Source organism: Dipodomys ordii, unplaced genomic scaffold (genome assembly GCF_000151885.1).
Source record: "Dipodomys ordii isolate 6190 unplaced genomic scaffold, Dord_2.0 Scaffold7, whole genome shotgun sequence".
NCBI lineage: Eukaryota > Metazoa > Chordata > Mammalia > Rodentia > Heteromyidae > Dipodomys > Dipodomys ordii.
In genome coordinates, this window is record NW_012267223.1 from 20,030,636 (window position 1) to 20,039,653 (window position 9,018).

Below are 9,018 nucleotides of genomic sequence, written 5' to 3' on the forward strand. Positions count from 1 at the left end.
CCACAATAGAGACAAATACATTGACCCAGGACTGGCCACTGAGGGAGCACCTGCCAAGGGAGGGAGCGGCTCAGCTCGCAGACCCCAGGGTCTCCAAGTCCGGGCATGGAAAAGCACTAGTGGGGAGGCGGGGCAGGACGGAAGGTGTGGGACAGGTTGCAAGATCGTGGAAAAGGGAGGGGGGCACTCTTCAGCCAAGGTGACCTCTGAAGACAAGGATGGTTGTAGAGGCCCGGGAGAGTCGGGACCATTCTCTGCCTCGGTGGGCGCGTCCCTCACCTCCGGCCCCTCCCCACTCCTCAGCCCCAGCTCCTCGGGAGGGACCCGCCTCCTGGGCGCTCCCTGCTGGACAGCCTCCTAGCCCCCACTTTGAGGTTGTGACCCCTGCTTCACAGCAGCATGTTCTGGAGTGAGGGGACTCTGCTCCTCTGTCAAGTGAGACCCCTCCCCTCCTCCACAACAAAAGTAAAACACTCCCAGACCCTTTGTGTGTGTTTGCTGGTCCTGGGGCTTGAACTCAGGGCCTGAGAACTGACCCTTAGCTTTTGTATTCAAGGCTAGCACTCTACCACTTCAGCCACAGCTCCACTTCCCACTTAGTGGTTAATTGGAGATAAGAATCTCATGGGCTTTCCGGTCCAGGCTGGCTTCAAACTGGGATCCTCAGTTCTCAGCCTCCTGTGTAGTTAGGATTACAGGCCTGAGGTACTGGCTCTTAGCCTTCGCATACAGTATTTGGTGACGCCATTGCTACTTCCACCACAGCCCGCAGAGCAAAGAGCTCGGCTCTGCCCCACCCCTTCCTGGTCCACTGTGGTTGGCTTACCTGTGGGCTTCTCCAAGTTCTCCCGCTCCAACCCAGGTGGACGCTGACCCCTCTTTGGGCAGCTCAGACTGCTCCATCCTTCTGTTGTTCCGGTTTTCTGGCAAGTCTCTTCTCTCTCCAGACTCTCTTGGGAAGGAGAGGGTGGGCTGAGCCCCCTGCTTCCTTTGCTTACTCCTGGCATTCCCGAAGTCAGTTCAGACCAGCAAGGAAAGGGCACAATACATATATCTCCGATTAAGGCCACAGGATAATAGAGTGGCAGGCACACAGAGAGCCCAGGAGAGGAGACCCCACCCCAAGTGGCCCAAATGACAAACCGGTTTCCCCACTTCTTGATCTACCCAGTGGCTGCCTTAATCTGGGCTCTCCTGCCTTCCTTCCCGCCTCCAGGCCTGCCTCTAAACCAGCCACATGCCCAGTTAGGGGCAAGGTCCCAGATACCCCTTACAGATCAATGTCCAGCTTCAGTAACTCAGGTGACAGAGGCAGGACTGGAGGAGGGGCCGTTGGGAGTTCCAGCTGGACAGCTCCGGAGGGCAGCCAAGAGTTATGTACCAGACAACAACACACCGCCTGGGCACACGACCCCAGCAGTCGGCACCCTGACTTGTTCCCTCTTGGGCCAGCTGCCTTTCCCTCTGCCAACTGGATGGTGCCCATCTTTTAGCCTCTGAACACCCAGTGGGCACCTGTCCAGCTCCCTGCCTGGCTGCCTGCCCAGGATGGGCATGAGAGGCAACAGTCCCTGTGCAGAGGAGGGGGTCAGAGCGGATAGGGGTAACTTCCCCTCATCTGCAGGGCACTACTTCTCAAGTCTTTGGGAGTCCAGCTCTTGAGCATACACTGCACCTGTATTCAGGCCCCCACTTAACTAAACAAGACTCTGCCCCCACTTAGATTCCTGCCTACTCTTTACCCATGGTCTCTATTTAATCTTTTTACCAGCCCTATAGAAAAGGGTGTTTTCAACTCCATATCAGAAATAAAGGAATTGAGTCTTAGAGAAATATAGACCATTGGGCTGGGAAGGTGGCTCAGTGGTAGAGCGCTTGCCTTGCATGCATGAGGCCCTGGGTTCGATTCCTCAGCACCACATAAGCAAAAAGAAAAAAGCCAGAAGAGGCGCTGTGGCTCAAGTGGTAGAGCGCTAACCTTGAGCTGAAGAGCTGAGGGACAGAGCCCAGGCCCAGAGTTCAGGCCCCAGGACCGGACCCCCCCCAAAAAAAAAAAAGAAAAAGAAATATAGACCATTGCCCAACCTAAGAATCTCAAAGGTAAAATTGTGCTGGATGCTGGAGGCTCACATCTGTAACCCTAGCTACTTGGGCAGCTGAGATGGTTGGGATTGAGGTCTGAAACCATTCTAAGAAGAAGGAAAAAAAAATTCAAGAAACTCCTCTAAACAAAGAGCTAGTCATAGTGGCCTGAATCTGCTACCCTAGCTACCAGGAAGCTTCACCTGGGTGGGTTGTGCCCGAGAACATACCTGGGCAGAAAGCAAGCCCCAAACTTGGAAATAACAAGCAAGAATCAGGGCTGGAAGCCAGGTACCTGTGGCTCATGCCTTTAATCCTAACTACCTCAGGAGTCTGAGTCTGAAGATCATGGTTCAAAGCCAAGAAAGCCTATGAGACTTTTATCTCCAATTAACCATCAAAAGGCAGAAAGTGGCCCTGTGGCTCAAGTGATAGAGTGCTCACTTTGAACACAAAAGTTCAGGAACAGCACCCAGGCCCTGAGTTCAAGCCCCAGGTCTGGCATCCCCCCCCCCCCGCAAAAAAAATCAGGCTACAGGCATGGTTTAGCAATAAGAATGCCTATTTAAGCAAGTGAGAGGCCCTGACTTTAAAAAAAAAAACAAACTGGTGTGCCTGATGCCAATGATCCCCACCCCTGCCCTCACCTAACCTGTAGACTAGGAGAGCCCTGGACACCAAGTCTCATCACCATATTGTTGTTAGTAGAGTGAGGAGCAGGACTAGGGCTCCAAGTTAAGACAGGAATTTTGTCAGTGATGGGGACCTGGGTACTCTCCTGTAAGTGACGATGATTGGAAAGATGCTCACCCATAGCCTGCAGATCTTCTCTCCTAACACTAGTTGCCAAGAAGCCACTGGGTAGTACCTGGTGGGAAAGGATCTATGAATAAGCCCTCAGGAAATGGCACTGGTTCCAAAGGTGTCACTAGATACAAGGTATCACTGACTTTTCTCTTCCTAAGTGAACTCCTTCATGAGGGCTCCCTCCATGAGCAGGGCCTTAAATCAGATTCAGATAGTAATTTTCATTTGTGTATCTCACATTGGGTGAGTTGTTTGTTTTTGGTGGTGGTACTGGAGTTTGAACTCAGAGCCTTTTTTTTGTGGTGGGGGGAGTTGGTTGTGGAGGTTGAACTCAGGGTCTTGTATTGTCCCTGAGCCTCTTTGTGCTCAAGACTAGCCCTTTAACATTTGAGCCACAGTGCCACTTCTGGTTTCTGAGTGGTTAATTCTAGATAAGAGTCTTATGGGGACTTTTCTGCCTGGGCCTGGCTTCGAACCACAATCTTCAGATCCCAGCCTCCTTAGTAGCTAGGATTACAAGTGTGAGCCACCAGTGCCCCAATACTCAGGGCCTTTTGATCTACTACTTGAGCCATGCCCCTAGATCCTTTGGCTTTACTTATTTTTCAGATAGGGTCTTGACTTTTTTTCCCTGAGTCCAGCCTGGACTACAACACTCCTATTAACACCTGTGTAGTTGAGCCGACAAATCCTAGCTTGTTGGTTGAGATGGGGCTCACTAACTTTTTGCACAGAAAGCCTTGAACTGGGGCTGGGAAGGTGGCTCAGTGGTAGAGTGCTTGCCTCTCATGCATGAGGCCCTGGGTTAGATTCCTCAGCACCACATAAGCAGAAAAAGCTAGAAGTGGTACTGTGGCTCAAGTGGTAGAGCACTAGTCTTGAGCTGAAGAGCTGAGGGGCAGTGCCCAGAGTTCAGGCACCATGACTGGCAAAAAAAAAAAAAAGAAAAGAAAGAAAGCCTTGAACTGCAATCCTCTTTTTTTTTTTTTCCCCAGTCAGTGGTGGGGCTTGAACTTAAGGCCTGGGCACTGTCCCTGACCTCTTTTGCTCAAGGCTAGAGCACTATCACTCTGAGCCACAGCTCTACTTCCAGTTTTCTGGTGGTAAATTGGAGATAAGTCTCACAGACTTCCCTGCCCCAGCTGGCTTTGAAGCCACAATTGCCCACCCAGTGGGCACCTGCCCTAAATTTTTACTTATTTCTAATGTACTAGTGTTTGAAGTCAGGGCCTTGTACTCACTAGGCAGGCTGTTTACTACTTAATCCATGCCCCCTGACTTTTTTTTGTGTTGGTTATTATTTTTTTTTATTGTGAAAATACTGTACAGAGGGGTTATAATTACATGGGCAATATAATGAGTACATTTCTTATCAAGCATTGTAGCCTCCTCCTTTGTTTCCCCTTCCCATCCCTTCCCAGCCTCCCCCCCCACCCAAACTTCCCCCCCCCAAAGTTGTAAAGTTCGCTTTTGACATGACAACGTGTACTTCTCATTGTGTTGGTTATTTTTAAGATAGGGTCTTGCTTCATGCCTTGGCCAGCCTGGACTTTGATCCTCCTATTTGTGCTTTTCCCTGTCACTGGGATTATCAGGTACATACCACCGTGCTCATCTACTGGTTGAGATATAATCTCACAAATTTTTTATGCCCAGGCTGGCCTCCAACTATAATTCCCCCATCTCCACTTCCCAAACAGCTAGGATTACAGGTTTTGAGCAGTCTTGCTGGCTTGTACTTCACTTTTCAATGAGTCCTTCATGTTTCTGATCATCTGAGTTAGGAGTTCATTTGATTCTCCCTCCCATCTAGAGATGCCTCATCTATGGAAACAAGGCTCCCCCACCTCCCCCCCCACACACAGAGCTGACCTGTAGGTCTCATAGAAGAATAAGAAGAAAGAAGCTTCCTGAACTGGATCAAAAACATCAAAGCTGGCTGGGAATGTGGCTTAGTGGTAGAGTATTGCATGAAACCCTAGGTTTGATTGCTTATAACCACATAAACAGAAAAAGCCAGAAATGATGCTGTGGCTCAAGTGGTAGAGCATTAGCCTTGAGCAAAAGAAGCTCAGGGACAGTGCCCAGGCTGAGTTCAAGCCCTAGGAATGTCCCCTCCCCCCAAAAAAAATATCAAAACCCCAAGCAGAGCTTGGGGTGGCCTAGTACACTCACTCTTCATGGATCCTCCATTCCCAGAGAAGACAGGCCTCCCCCTCCTGTCATAAGGCCTCCACAGGAGGCTGGTATAAGGACAAGGCTGGGGGTGCCACCTCCTGATCAGGGTGAGAGTAGTTCCTTCTCTAGCCAAGAAAGGAGGATTGCTTCTCTAAGCTGGCATGGTGCCCAGCACAACCAGTGTGCCAGCTGCTTCCACCTGAGATGCCTCAGGTGCTTACCCACCCCCACTTTCATTCCTCAACAGGTAACCCCGCCCCTGCCCTTCCCTGAGTCTCTGCCAGGCTCAGCTCCTCCACAGGGGGGCAGCTGGCACATTTGAGGATTGAAACAGCAGGTCCTAATGACTCACCTTGTCTGTTTCTGGCGGCTTGCAAAAGGGAGGACTGGGAGAGCACCAAAAGGTGAAGATTCTCTTTCCTTTCCTCCAAGACACAGTAGTGGGTGGGAGGGTGGGGAGGCACCTGGGCAAACATCTAGGCAGGAGGGAGAGGAGCCGAGGCGGACTGAAAGGAGTGCAGAAAAAGATGCAGGGTAAAAGGTCATTCGGAAATGATGGCCAAGACCCCTGCACTGACTACTCTGTACCTCAGAGCACTCTCCTCAAGATCCCCCCAAGAGCTGGGCACCCTAATGGCTCATACCTGTCATCTTAGTGACTCAGAAAGCTGAGCTCTGAGGATCACAGTTCAAAGCCAGTCCTGGCATCCAAATCTGAGACTCTTATCTCAACCACCAAAAAAATCTAGAAGTAGAGGTGTGGCTCAAATGGTACAGTGCTAGCCTTTGAGCAAAAAAAAGCTAAGAGCTAGCATCCAAGCCCCTAAATTCAAGCTTCAGTATAGACACAAAGAGAAAAAGGGAAAAAAAAAAAGGTCCCTGCTTGTCTAGCTGGAGTATTTGATGAATCCTATGAGGCAGGCATATACTAAAGTCAGCAAAAGGCAGTGAAGAAGGCTGGGACCTGTTTCTGTGTTGGGAAGAATGATCAGGCAGTGGGGCAGAAACCACGGTGGTGGACACGAAGGACGAAGGAAGAGAGATGATGTTTTCCTCTGTCCGACTTGCATCTTGGACTTTCAACCATAGCCAGTCTCCAAGCACCTTTACATCTACCTCGCTCCCCCTCCAATGTCCAGGAGTCAGTGACATAAATTCAAAACATCCCGCCCCCACCGCAACTCCCCGAGGTCCCTCTCCTGGCTTGTTATTGCAATGAATGCAAATGGTGCTCAATAATTGATGGCTCTCATTAGCACTTCAAACTGCTTTCAGAAGAACACAGGGAGAAGTAGAAGGGGTTCTCTGGGGTCCAGCCCCCCATTGAAGAACCCCGTCCAGGTGTCTCCTGCGGAGAGGGGCTCTAGGAAGCCTCACAGAGGAACCCAGCAGTGCCCCCACTGAGTGGGGGTCTCTGAGCCCAAGACACCATCTTCGCTGTCTGATGGCAGGGGTGCTGACTATCTTTCCCATCCTCCTGGAATCTGAGGTGGGCCTTCCTCATGAAACTAACAGAATGACTCTTACATTAAATGGATAAGCAGAACCTCTTGGAGGGTTTGTTAGAGGAAGAAAGATGTCCACCTTTACCAAATTCAGGAAGGGCCTGAGAATATAGAATTCCCTCCCTCCCTCCTTCCCTTCCTTCCTTCCTTCCTTCCCGCCCCCCTTTTCCTTTCATTTCTTTTGTGCTAGTCCTGAGGCTTGAATTCAGGCACTAGTTGCTGTCCCTGAGGGGTTTTTTGTTGTTGTTGTTTGTTTGTTTGTTTGCACAAGTCTAACATTCTACCACTAGAGCTAGAGCTCCACATCTGGCTTTTTGCTGGTTAATTGTAGATGAGCCTCAAGGACTTTTCTACCTGGATTGGCTTTAGAATGAGATCCTCAGATCCCAGCAAGGTCTATCTATTTATTTATTGCCAGTCCTGGGGCTTGAACTCAGCCTGGGCGTGGTCCCTGAGCTTCTTTTGCTCAACGTTAGTACTCCTATCACTTCAGCCACTGAGTCACTCCTGGCTTTTTCTGTTTATGTGGTGCTGAGGAATCTAACCCAGGGCTTCAAGCATGCTAAGCAGGGACTCTACCACTAAGCCACATTCCCAGCCCCAAGAATGTTTGTTTGTTTTTTCTAACAAGTTCCCAAATACTGTTGCTACTGGCCAAGGATCACACTTGAGGAAGAAGGGCAGAGACTGAGGTGGGGAGGGTAAGGGGGGGAATCCTTTGTCTTTGTTTTTCCAGCTGAGGGTTTTGTCTACAAATGTGGCTTTGAGGCAAGTCCCAGCTGGGTCTGGCACACATAGGCAGTGCCTAGAAAATCTTGGTGCAAAGCCGGGCGCTGGTGGCTCACGCCTGTAATCCTAGCTACTCAGGAGGCTGAGATCTGAGGATCTCAGTTCAAAGCCAGCCCGGGCAGGAGAGAACGTGAGACTCCTATCTCCAATAAACCACCAGAAAACCGGAAGTGGCGCTGTAGCTCAAGTGGTAGAGCGCTCGCCTTGAGCTGAAGAGCTGAGGGACAGTGCCCAGGCCCAGAGTTCAAGCCCCACGACCGACAAAAAAAAAAATCTTGGTGCAGGGAATGTACTCCTCTTCCTCCCTATCACTACTAAGGCTGGTTCCCAGCTTCATATGCATCCCTGGCTCCTACTTCCTGTCTGTATTTTGCTTGGCCACTCATACTGAGGGAGAGGGATGACCAGAGTGGGCCTTGTGGGCCTCTGTCCCTGACGTATGCCTGGTGCATGCTTCTTGCTACCAACGCTGGTGGATATCATCTGGCAGGAGGAGGAGAGAATAATGGATGGGAGAGGCTTTCTACCACTTCCCCTTCTCTGGGTGACCTCCTGGGGCCTAGGGATGAGGAGTTTGTGATGGTGGTCCATGAACACTCATGCAGCACCCTACCTCCTTCCCCACCCACTCAGTCCCCTAGGCCTAAGAATTGCTTTGAGCTGGGCATAGTGGTACTTGCTAGTAATTCCTCAGGAGGCTGAGGAGGATGGCAAGTTCCTGAGCAACCTGAGCTATATAACAAGACCGAGCCACATCCCTATCCCAGGACCCTGACTTAAAAAATGAACAATAAAAAAGAAAGAAAGAAGGAGGGAAAAAAAAGAAAAGAAAAATAAGCTGACACCAGTTACTCATGTCTGTAATCCCAGCTACCTGAGTCAGATCTGAGGATTGCAGTTAATTTTTTTTTTCCAGTCCTGTGGTCTGAACTCTGGGCCTGGGCACTGTCCGTCCCTCAGCTCTTCAGCTCAAGGCTAGTGTTCTACCACTTGAGCCACAGTGCCACTTCTGGCTTTTTTCCGCTTATGTGGTGCTGAGGAATTGACCCAAGGCCTCATGAATGCGAGGCAAGCACTCTACCACTAAACCACCTTCCCAGCCTCTGAAGATTGCAGTTAAAAGACAGCCTGGACAGGAAAGTCCATGAAATTCTTTTTTTTTCTTTTTCTTTTTTGTCAGTCGTGTGGCTTGAACTCTGAGCCTGGGCGCTGTCCCTCAACTCTTCAGCTCAAGGCTAGCGCTTTACCACTTGAGCCACAGCGCCACTTCCAGCTTTTTTCTGTTTATGTGGTGCTGAGGAATGGAATCCAGGGCCTCATGCATGGGAGGCAAGCACTCTACCAACTTCCCAGCCCTCTTTTGTTTCTTTCTTTCTTTCTTTTCTTTCCTTCCTTCTTTCTTTCTTTCTTTCTTTCTTTCTTTTTTGGTTGGTTGTGGGGCTTGAACTCTGGGCCAGGGCGCTGTCCCTCAGCGCGTCAGCTCAAGGTGAGCGCTCTACCACTTAAGCCACAGCACCACTTCCGGTTTTCTGGTGGTTAATTGGAGATAAGAGTCTCACAGACTTTTCTGCCAGGCTGGCTTTGAATCATGATCCTCAGAACTCAGCCCCTTGAGTAGATAGGATTGCAGGCATGAGCCACAGGCACCCAGCTTCCA